Source organism: Muntiacus reevesi, chromosome 6 (genome assembly GCF_963930625.1).
Source record: "Muntiacus reevesi chromosome 6, mMunRee1.1, whole genome shotgun sequence".
Classification (NCBI taxonomy): Eukaryota; Metazoa; Chordata; class Mammalia; order Artiodactyla; family Cervidae; genus Muntiacus; species Muntiacus reevesi.
This window is the reverse complement of record NC_089254.1, coordinates 62,658,309-62,669,991: the sequence shown is the minus strand read 5'-3', so window position 1 is coordinate 62,669,991 and position 11,683 is coordinate 62,658,309.

Here is an 11,683-nt window from a genome sequence, read left to right as displayed (position 1 = left end):
AACAAACTTTCTTCCTTGAAACCGGTCTTCATTTCCTTATGAAGCCTCTCATGCCACATAAAGCTGATATTAGATAAACTGTGTGCTTTTCCCTGTTAATCTTTGTCAGTTTAATTTTCAGACCCTAAAAAGTTAAGAGACCCTAAGAAGGTCAAGAAAACTTTTTCCTCCCCTGTACCCTCTCTTGATTTCTTCCTTCTTTTCTAATTTATTTTGTTGTGGTAAAACATACATAAGATAATTTACCAATTTAACCATTTTTTGAAGGTACAGTTCAGTGATATCAAGTGCATTTATCAACAAGTTAATTTTTTAAATACTGACAAACTGATTCTAAAGTTTGTATGAAGAGATAAAAGACTGAGAATAGTCAATGCTATATTCAAGGAGAAGAGTAAAGTCAAGGACCAACACTATTTGACTTTGACTTATTATAAAACTATGATAATTAAGACAGCGTGAAAAAAAATGTATTTTGGTGAAAGAATAATCTTTTCAATAAATGGTGCTGAGGCACCAAACATCCACATACTGAGACCTCATAGACCTTATCCTACCCTCTGCTTTTCTTACTTGACATATATACTCCTTGATGTTTAATAGACTAAAAGATGTCCTCAGTTTTACCCTTCTATGGCTGTCTTGAATCTGCCTCTCCTTTACCCACTGTTTCTAAGGAGACAAAAAAGATCTGTTTTGATATTAAACATAGCTCATCTATAGGCATAAGATATATGCGTGGGAAAAGGTTAGAAAGAGCTTTCCAAACTTAGGATTAATATTTAAAAATTTTTTTTCCTGTTTTGAGTTATCAGATCAGTTTTTTTAAAAGACGCAGGAAAGTATGAGAAGATTCCTTGGAGAAAAGCCATATGAAGTCTGAATTCCCTGAAAATGGTTAATATACTACCTAGCACTTTATTTCTTTCTCTCATGTAGTCTCCATAACAAGTCATAAGAACAATACTATCCATATTTTAAAGAGGAATATTTGGAGCAGACATGATATATATATATTGCTTCTCAATCTCTTAAAAGTGTCTTTTGCAGAACATAAGCTTTTAATTTTAAAGAGTCCAGCTTACCAATGATTTCTTTCATGGATTATGCTTTTGGTATTGTATTAAAAAGCCATTCCCATGCCCCAAGACATTGAGGTTATCTCCTGAGTTACTTTTAGGAGTTTCATAGGTTTGCATTTTGCTTTTAGGTCTCTGACCTATTTTGAGTTAATTTTGGTGAAAGGTGTAAGGTCTTCATCTAGCGTCATTTTTTGCATGTGGATATTCAGTTACCCCAGCACCATTTGTTGAAAAGAGTATCTTTTCTACATTGTATTGGGTCTATTTCTGGACTCTCTGTTTTGTTCCATTGATCTATTTGTCTATTCTTTCACCAAAACACGCTGTCTTAATTATCACAGTTTTATAGTAAGTTAAAGTCAAGTAGTGTTGGTCCTTGACTTTACTTTTCTCCTTGAATACAGTATTGACTATTCTTGGTCTTTTATCTGTTTATACAAGCTTTAGAATCAGTTAGTCAATATTTACAAAATTAACCTGCTGGTGAAGGCCCTTGATGTCATTGAACTGTACCTTCAAAAATAGTTAAATTGGTAAATTTTTGTATGTTTTACCACAACAAAATAAGTAAGAAAAGAAGAAGTGAAGAGAGGGTACAATCAAACTAAGAAGGAAAAGGGGGATGGATTTTATTCTAGCCAAGCTGAGGATTTTAAAATGGGGAAACAAACTCTCAGAAAGCTCTGAGAGCTGTTACACCTGTTAGAAGTCAAAGGTGTAGTCAGATATACTTTTGAGACAAAGGACAGTTTGTCACAGTGTCATATTGATATTTTATATAAAGTTCAGCAAGGATACATAGCGCTGCTGCTGCTAAGTCACTTCAGTTGTGCCCGACCCTGTGCGACCCCACAGACGGCAGCCTTCCAGGCTCCCCCATCCCTGGGATTCTCCAGGCAAGAACACTGGAGTGGGTTGCCATTTCCTTCTCCAATGCAAGCATGCATGCTAAGTCACTTCAGTCGTGTCCGATTCTGTGCGACCCCATAGATGGCAGCCCACCAGGCTCCCCAGTCCCTGGGATTCTCCAGGCAAGAACACTGGGGTGGGTTGCCATTTCCTTCTCCAATGCAAGCATGCATGCTAAGTCACTTCAGTCGTGTCCGATTCTGTGCGACCCCATAGACGGCAGCCCTCCAGGCTCCTCTGTCCACAGGATTCTCTAGGCAAGAATACTGGAGTGGGTTGCCATTTAAGCCCATTAAGAAGCAAGCAGCAAGTTACCATGACTCCCTACAGAGCTGAAAGGTATTTATGATAAATCAGGCTCTCCCGTCTCTGAGGAACCCTGGTTAATGTGTGGGCTTCCGTGGTGGCTCAGATGGTAAACAACATAATCATAATGTAGATGCACACTGCACATAAGGTGGGAGATGGAGGAGGCCCAAACAAGCACAGAGTCAGAGTTACATGCAAAAATATTCTTGTCCTGCCTTAGATAAACTATACATTTTATTTCTTTTTTAAAATTATTTTTTCTTTTTTTTTTAATTTTTCAGTGGGTTTTGTCATACATTGATATGAATCAGCCATAGAGTTACACGTATTCCCCATCCCGATCCCCCCTCCCACCTCCCTCTCCACCCGATTCCTCTGGGTCTTCCCAGACCACCAGGCCCGAGCACTTGACTCATGCATCCCACCTGGGCTGGTGATCTGTTTCACCATAGATAATATACATGCTGTTCTTTCAAAACATCCCACCCTCACCTTCTCCCACAGAGTTCAAAAGTCTGTTCTGTACTTCTGTGTCTCTTTTTCTGTTTAGCATATAGGGTTATCGTTACCATCTTTCTAAATTCCATATATATGTGTTAGTATGCTGTAATGTTCTTTATCTTTCTGGCTTACTTCACTCTGTATAATGGGCTCCAGTTTCATCCATCTCATTAGAACTGATTCAAATGAATTCTTTTTAATGGCTGAGTAATATTCCATGGTGTATATGTACCACAGCTTCCTTATCCATTCATCTGCTGATGGGCATCTAGGTTGTTTCCATGTCCTGGCTATTATAAACAGTGCTGCGATGAACATTGGGGTGCACGTGTCTCTTTCAGATCTGGATTCCTCAGTGTGTATGCCCAGAAGTGGTATTGCTGGGTCATGTGGCAGTTCTATTTCCAGTTTTTTAAGAAATCTCCACACTGTTTTCCATAGCGGCTGTACTAGTTTGCATTCCCACCAACAGTGTAAGAGGGTTCCCTTTTCTCCACACCCACTCCAGCATTTATAAAGTGTACTATTCAGCAAGTTATTAATACATATAATAGCATATATATGATATTACTGTATTTTCCTAAGAATTATATACATATATATGTATATAGCTTACCAAATTGTACACTTAAAATCTGTACAATTTATTGTATACCAATTATAGCTCAATAAAGCTATTTTTTATAGTAGGTTCCTCTTCATTATCTTTTTTTAAATATAATTTGTCTTTATTTTTGGCTGCGCTGGGTCTTCATAGCTTTGCATGGGCTTTTCCCTAGTTGTGGCTGGTGGGGGCTACTCTTCATTACAGTGCCCAGGCTTCTCATTGCGGTGGCTTCTCTTGTGGAGCAGTCTCTAGGTGCACAGGCTCCAGGAGTCGCAGTACACAGGCTCTAGGGCATGAGGGCTTCAGTAGTTACGGTACAGGGGCTCAGTCGCTCCTTGGCATGTGGAATGTTCCCAGGCCAGGGATCGAACTCTTGTCCCCTGCATTGGCAGGTGGATTCTTATCCACTCTGCCACCAGGGAAGTCCCTCAATAAAGCTATTTTTAAAAAGAAAGCAATCTGCTTACAGAAGAGAGACATATTTCATTAAGTGATAATATATCCATAGGTAGAATCTATTATAGCAATTATCTGTGATAAGTGTATGAAGAAAATGTTTATAACAGGAAAAAATTTAAAAGTCATATGAAATTCTGGGTGGACTGAAATTTTGTAAACATCTGTGAGCCAAGCTAGAAAACACACGCAAGGTGAAAATACCTGCTTTAGGGAGGGAGAATACCATGGATTTAGAATACCTTGGGTTTCCCTAAGAGTCTAAACTTTCTGCTCTGATGTTGTTGCATTTTCTTTGGAATGAATCTTCTAATCCTTTTCTTTTGCATGCATTCCGTTATCTCAGCCACTTCAGCTCCTGCCCTGGCAGTATCCATCAGCATCTCTGTCTAAAGCACTTTGCTCCTGTGTGGGTCTCTCCTGACGCAGGGCCACTTGTTCTGGGCTTCAGATAGGGGCAGGGCAGTGCTGCCTCGGAAGCATGAGACACTTCTGGGCCTGTCAGTCCTAATAACAGGCTTGCTCCCTCTCCCACCTGGAACTGTTACACTGGCTTCCAAACCTTGACAGGTTCTATTTCATGATTCCTTCCCTGTTAGTCATTCACTTCCCACTTCCCTTTGCTGTCATCTTTTTCTGCAACACACTGGCTTAGCAAGCTCTGTGAGTCTGCATCACCGCCAGGCTCCCAGCTCCTTGACTGCTGGCCCCAGCTGCTTCCCCAGCACTCAGCAGGACCGTACAAGGCTTCATTTACCTCTGCAGCCCCCAAAGATGGGAAAACAGCTACTGTCGGCGTCAGCGGCAAAGCTTCCCTCCTGCCCTTCCATCTCTCTCCGTCCTTCCTGACATATTATCTTGTCACAAAGCAGTTACTTGGGGAAACATGCTATTATTCTTTCCTTGGTGTGATGCAGTCATAAAGGCAATTTTTCAGGGAGATGGGCCCAGCAGGTCAGTGCCCAGAAATGGGAAGAGAAAGGAGTTGGGCCTTTTACTCACGTCCCATTGGCTTTGAGGACCTGTTTCAGCCACCATGATGGTGTTGACTGCTTAAGGTCAGCTCTGCCTCTCAGCATGATGAGCATGGAAAGACAGGCAATGGCAGGCTGGAATTTACCATCTCAGGGGCCAAAGGGCTGCCCAGAATGAAGCGTGGGCAGCAGGTTTGTGATGAAGGATTGCATACTGGAGCCAAAAAGGCGCCTGCCAAGCCCCTGTCACCTGGTGACAGAGGGTGGGTTGGTGAGCCAGTGTGCCAGCTATGCAGGGGTGCCCACCTGTACCCAGCTCCTGCCATGTGCTCTGTTGGGGGGCCTTTTCGGCTGTGGCAGACAGCCTGACATCTGTTCAACTGCTCCTAAGGTAGCCACGCCAAGACTCAACCTGATATAACAGAATGGCTCAGATGCTATCAGATTGATTTGTTCTTAAAATGGGACTTGGTTTTTCTCTCTGCAGAAAGCCTGTCAGTTCTGTTGAGGGCAACCCAGGCCACTCCCGGAGAAAATGTAGCTTCTCTCCAGTGTGTGGGGTGGGTGAGCCTCTGAAAACTGCTTTCCTGGTCTTACCAGCCCTTGGGCTCTCCCCGCAAGCTGCCTTTCAAAGTTATCTTTTCTCTTATATTTCCCTGTATCTCTCTCACTGTCTTTTTGATTCTCTGCTTTAAGCTTGCACTAAACTTTTTTGCAGAAATACATTTTGCTAGCTATGTTTGCCAGTTAATTATTCAAATACCAGGGCACAGTCTGAAGGAGAGATGTCCGAGAGCACGTGGTGATGCACTATGCTGGGACCCTTTGTCCCTTCTCTCTCCTCTCCTCTCCTGCCTTTCCCTGGTCCTTAACAGGCAAGAGAATGCAACAGGGGCACAGGGGTACACCCACTTGCCACCCCCATCCCCACACACATGTTCTAAAAGAAAATCGAGTACCCAAATTCTTCCTTTTTAGTATTCATGATTGGCATAATAAAGCAGTCAATTATTATGCAAATACACAGTGCAAAACAGTGAGGAGAAAATTTCCTAGTTGGACCCTCAATGATTTACAGTTACATTTTGCCTCACCCAGAAAACTTTTTTTCACGAGCAGCTGGGTGGCCTGAGGGAGCTAGATTTATACATCAAGATTATTTCTTAAGGTTAAGAAAATGCTACCCATAATATAAAAAAGTGATGGTGCCTGAAATCCTTCAGACACCCTAAGCATGTGTCCTAAAGATTTTAGATTTTATTTCACTTTTTACAGATTCAGAAACAGTAGGACAGATAGGACTTGGCTGCCCTATCTGGTTCCCATGGGGTGGTGGGGTCCTGAAGATAGAGTCTGTCATGATGAAGCATCTTTGCAGCCCCATTAGATCTGGCACACAGTAGGGACTCAATAGATATCTATTTATTAACAAATGACTAGAGAGGACCAACACTATCAATATGTTCAACATGGGTACTTTTGTTAGAACAATTAATGATATAGTAAATGTATGCATTCAGTGGGCTTCCCTATGGCTCAGATAGTAAAGAAACCATTTGCAATGCAGGAGACCAGGGTTTGATCCCTGGGTTGGGGAGATCCCCTGGAGGTAGGAATGGCAACCCACTCCATGTATTCCTTCCATATTTCAGTCACTCAGATGAATCAGCTGAGTTAGCAAACTGCCAATCACAGCAGGACTAGACATTAGTGACCAAATTAAGAAAGCCTTAGTTTTTCAAAGAGCTACTGTTTTCACATATGGCATCAATTTCTGGGAGTTTGTGAGAGAGGACTCCACAATTTTACAGAAATTTGAGGGCTTCCCAGGTGTCACTAGTGGTAAAGAATCCACCTGCCAGTTGCAGGAGATGTAAGAGATGCGAGTTCGATCCCTGGGGTCAGGAAGATCCCCTGAAGGAGGACATGGCAATCCACTCCAGTATTCTGGAGAACCCCATGAACAGAGGAGCCTGGCGGACTATAATCCACAGAGTCACAAACAGTCAGACACAACTGAAGCGACAGCCTGTACGCACACACAGAGACTTGACTGCTTATGTGAGCAGACTTGCTCCAGAGCCCTCAAGGGTGTAAATTTAGGTGTGTTTACTCTGACTCTTTGTGACCCCATGGACCGAAGCACGCCAGGCCTCCCTGTCCATCGCCAACTCCCAGAGTTTACCCAAACTCATGTCCGTCCCGTCGTTGATGCTATCCAACCATCTCACCCTCTGTCGTTCCCTTCTCCTCCCGCCTTCAATCTTTCCCAGCATCAGGGTCTTTTCTAATTAGTCTAATGCTCTTCGCGTCAGGTGGCCAAAGTATTGGAGTTTCAGCTTCAACATCAGTCCTTCCAATGAGCACTCAGGACTGATCTCCTTTAGGATGGACTGGTTGGATCTCCTTGCAGTCCAAGGGACTCTCAAGAGTCTTCTCCAACACCACAGTTCAAAAGCATCAATTTTTTGGCACTCAGCTTTCTTTATAGTCCAACTCTCACATCCATACATGACTACTGGAAAAATCATAGCCTTGACTAGACAGACCTTTGTTGGCAAAGTAAAGTAAAATACATGAATAAATAAATTTAAAAAAATAAATAAAAATCAAAATAAAAAAAAAATCAGTAAAAGACTATTATAATCAAAGGATCAAGCAAGGGTAGGAATCTGGTTGTACAAGGCCAGCATATTCTCTATTTCTAAAATGAAAGTTCTGAACCTGCAGGTCTACTTCTTGGACTGAAAACTCTTGGTTGCAGATCTGTAACAGTATGGAAGATGACAAAGTACTAGGCAAAATATAACCTCCACCAGTATGGCTGAGAAGAGAAAGGTGCAGAAAAATGGAAACCTTCCATCCCTTTGGCTTATGAAGAACTTAGCTTGGGATAAACAAATCCAGGATTCTGTTGACAAAGTGGAGGATGTTAGAATCTGTACAATGCAAACTAGGGAAATGTCTGTCCATCCTGTAGATAAGGGAAATAGGCATGGAAAAGCTAAGGCAATTAGTGGCTTCATAGTAGCACTGCTGCTGCTGCTGCTAAGTCGCTTCAGTCTTATCTGACTCTGTGCGACCCCACAGACGGCAGCCCACCAGGATCCTCCATCACTGGGATTCTCCAGTAATGAAGATTCTCCAGTGATTGAAGAACACTGGAGTGGGTTGCCATTTCTTTCTCCAATGCATGAAAGTAAAAAGTGAAAGTGAAGTCACTCAGTCGTGTCCGGCGCTTCAAGACCCCATGGGCTGCGTCTATCAGGCTCCTCTGTCCATGGGATTTTCCAGGCAAGAGTACTGGAGTGGGGTGCCATTGCCTTCTCCACATAGTAGCACTAATCAGAGTCACATTTAAATCACCCAGCAGGGGCAGAGACGTTCAGTGAATTCCAAGGGCAAGGGTGAGACCAAAGAAGACAACAGGTATTTACCAGAGCATATCAATTACTCTTTAAGAGGATTGAGAACTACGAGGCAAAAAGAAGATAGTAGCTATGAATACCTAGCCTAGGGTCTGACATTTTTGTCCTCTTTGAATAGCAGCTTCAGGCCTTTTTGAATAGTGCCTCACTCAGGTCCATCTTGGAGAAGGAAATGGCAACCCACTTCAGTAATCTTGCCTAGAGAATTCCGTGGACAGAGGAGCCTGGTGGGCTGCTGTCTATGGGGTCACACAGAGTCAGACACGATTGAAGCGACTTAGCAGCAGCAGCAGGTCCATCTTCCCAAAGATGGGTTACACGCCTAGAGAGCTCTGTGATTGAGCTGTGACTAAGGGGAGTCTTTGGGGGGCTTGGACAGAGCTTGTCTGCAAAAATTACTCTCAAGGCAAGATGGAAGCAGGATGGGATGAGAGGGGCTGGCCACATGATGGGGGCGTTCAGCTATACTCTGGCTCTAGACCCCACCAATGTTAGGGGCAGGCCTAAAGCCCAGACCTGATGCCCAGACTCGCATGTGGACAGGCTGACACAGCTAAACTTGGGCTGTGTTCCAAGACTTTGCTGGTCACCCTGGGCTCGGAGACCTCACCTCACCACAAGGGACAACCACAACCACTGCATTGCTACTACAGTGGTAAAAGGCCAGTGGGATTCGGATCTTTGGAAATACTTTCTGTGCCTTGGTGTGAGCCAGCTTAGACTGTGAAGGTGGCAATTTCCCATCCCTGCCTTCCCGCTGACCGATTTTTACTCAAGTTCAAAATGGTCTGACTTTTGGAAAGTGGCCTCTTTGTCCTAGAAAGCAAAAAATGAAAGCTGCACTATAGAAATCACAGTATTGGAACTCTTTTTTCAATATTTTAGTGCTACTGGAAAGCTGAAAAAAATTTTGCATGGTTATTGTACACACTTTCTGGTTTTTTTTTTTTTTTCATTTTTTAAGATTTATTTTCAATTGGAGGATAATTGCTTTACAATATTGTGTTGGCTTCTGCCATACAACAGTGTGAATCAACCACAAGTATGCATACACCCCCTCTCTCCTGAACGTCCCCCTCCCCCTCTACCTCGTCCCACCCCTCTAGGTTGTCACAGAACACCAGATTGAGCACCCTGTGCATTAGGGCAACTTCCCCACTAGCGATCTATTTTACACATGGTACTGTACATATGTCAGTGGTACTCTCTCAATTCATCCCACCTTCTCCTTCCCGTTCTGTGTCCAAAGTCTGTTCTCTATGTCTGTGTCTCTATTCCTGCCTTGCAAACAGGTTCATCAGTACATTTCTCTAGATTCCATTTATATGCATTAAAATATGAAGTTTGTTTTTCTTTTTCTGACTTACTTCACTTTCTGGAACAGGCTCTAGGGTCACCCACCTCACTAGAACTGACTCAAACGAATTCCTTTTTATGGCTGAGTAATATTCCATTGTATATATGTACCACAACTTCTTTACCTGTCTGCCAATGAACATCTAGATTACTTCTCTGTCCTAGATATTGTAAACAGTGCTGCAATGAACACTGGGGTACATGTGTCTTTCAATTAAGGTTGTTTCAGGGTATATGCCCAATAGGGGATTGCTGGGTCATATGGTAGTTTTATTCCTAGATTTTTAAGGAATCTCCATACTGTGCTCCACAGTGGTTCTATCAATTTACATTTACATTCCCACCAACAGTACAAGAGGGTTCCCTTTTCTCACACCCTCACCAGCATTTTTTTTTTTTCCAGATTTTTTGGTGATGGCCATTCTGACCAGTATGAGGTGATACTTCATTGTAGTTTTGATTTGTATTTCTCTAATAATGAGCAAGGTAAAGCATTTTTCATGTATTTGTTGGCCATCTGTATGTCTTCTTTGGAGAAATGTCTGTTTAGGTCTTCCTCCCACTTTTTGATTGGGTTGTTTGGAAAACTGAGATTTGAAAAAGAGTTCATTATATTGGAGCAAAAAAAATGCAAAATGGAAGAACAAAAGGCTATTGAATTTCTCTGTGAAATGTGGTAGTAATACAGGTGCTTAAGTTTTGTTTGCAGAGGCTTTCAGTGCATTCTCAAGTCTTGAAAAGGAAGATTCTGGAAAACAGCATCGCAGGACTTGCTGGGACAGTAACAAGAGGAAAGCATCCAGAGCTTCATTGCTAGGTCTCTGTATCCCTGTGAAACACTGTGTTTTTTCTACTTGCCCTCCCTCGGGTTCCTTCCTGGGCCTCAGGTGGGACTCCTGGAGGCGGAATTGTGGTAAGTCACTTTGTTCACAACATTTAAATATTCTCCTTACCTAGAAGCCTGTCCTCAGCCTCATTCTGAGTTTTCCAGTTCTTGCAAGATTATCTCTTTATTGCATGTAAGATAAATGCTTGACATTCCTCTTAACTGCACATAAAACAAATTCTTGCCTTTCCTCTGCTAGAAAGAGAGAGAGGAGAAAACAGGGCAACAGAGAAAAAAAATCTAAACAGCCTTCAAGGTCAGACCAGAGAGGAGATAATCTTTCTCTCCTCGGAGATCAGAGTAAGAAGCAATTAATTTCCTTGGCTGCACAAAGGGGCTATAGGTAGACACTGAAAGAACTTCCAGTTAATGAGGATTTCTGAACTGGGGGATGAATTATCTGGGTGGGATAGAGTCTCCTTCCCTTGAGGTATTTAAAAGCTGGAGCAAGAGGCAAGCAGGAGGGCTTATGTGCAGATTGGCTTGCAGAGCGAGAGGAGAATTAACCTGGCATCTGCTCAGGAGGACAATGAAAACAACTAGCTGAATGAAATCAGTCTTTCCTCTCCTTTCTGTGTCTTCTCAACCAGCTCAGATACACCAGGCCACCAGTAGTGAACACCTTGCATTGTTCATTTCCAAAATACTTTCATGTTACTTCAGTTGGTTATTACAGTGACTAAATGGGAAGCACATACATTGTTGTCATCACTGGAACAGGGGACCAGAGTCAAGTGAGCAATCTGCATTTACACAGTCAGTTAGCATCAGGGCTGGAACCTGAACTGGTTTCCCCATATACTGTGCTTTTCCATTGCTGTTTGAAAACTCTGAGTCTGATGAAGTATTAAGGATGGTGGGGATTCCACTATAGCTTAAACTGAATTTCTGAACATTTTCATTATGTTTCCAAATGGAAATAATAAGGATTTCCCACCTTATCTCCTTGTTAACTTTTGGCTGGAGGGCAGGATGGCTTGACTTCTAGTTACCCTTATTAGAACTGACACAAACTGAAGATGCAACTTCATTGAAAAAAATAGAAAAGAGAAAGAGGGTGTGTGCTCTCCTCTGCCTAATTGCATGGTCTACTGAATTGCAAGGCTGTGCCCCGGGGGCTTGACTCCAAACCAGAAAACACCAGGGAACATATTGTTGGGAAGTGCCTGGCCTCG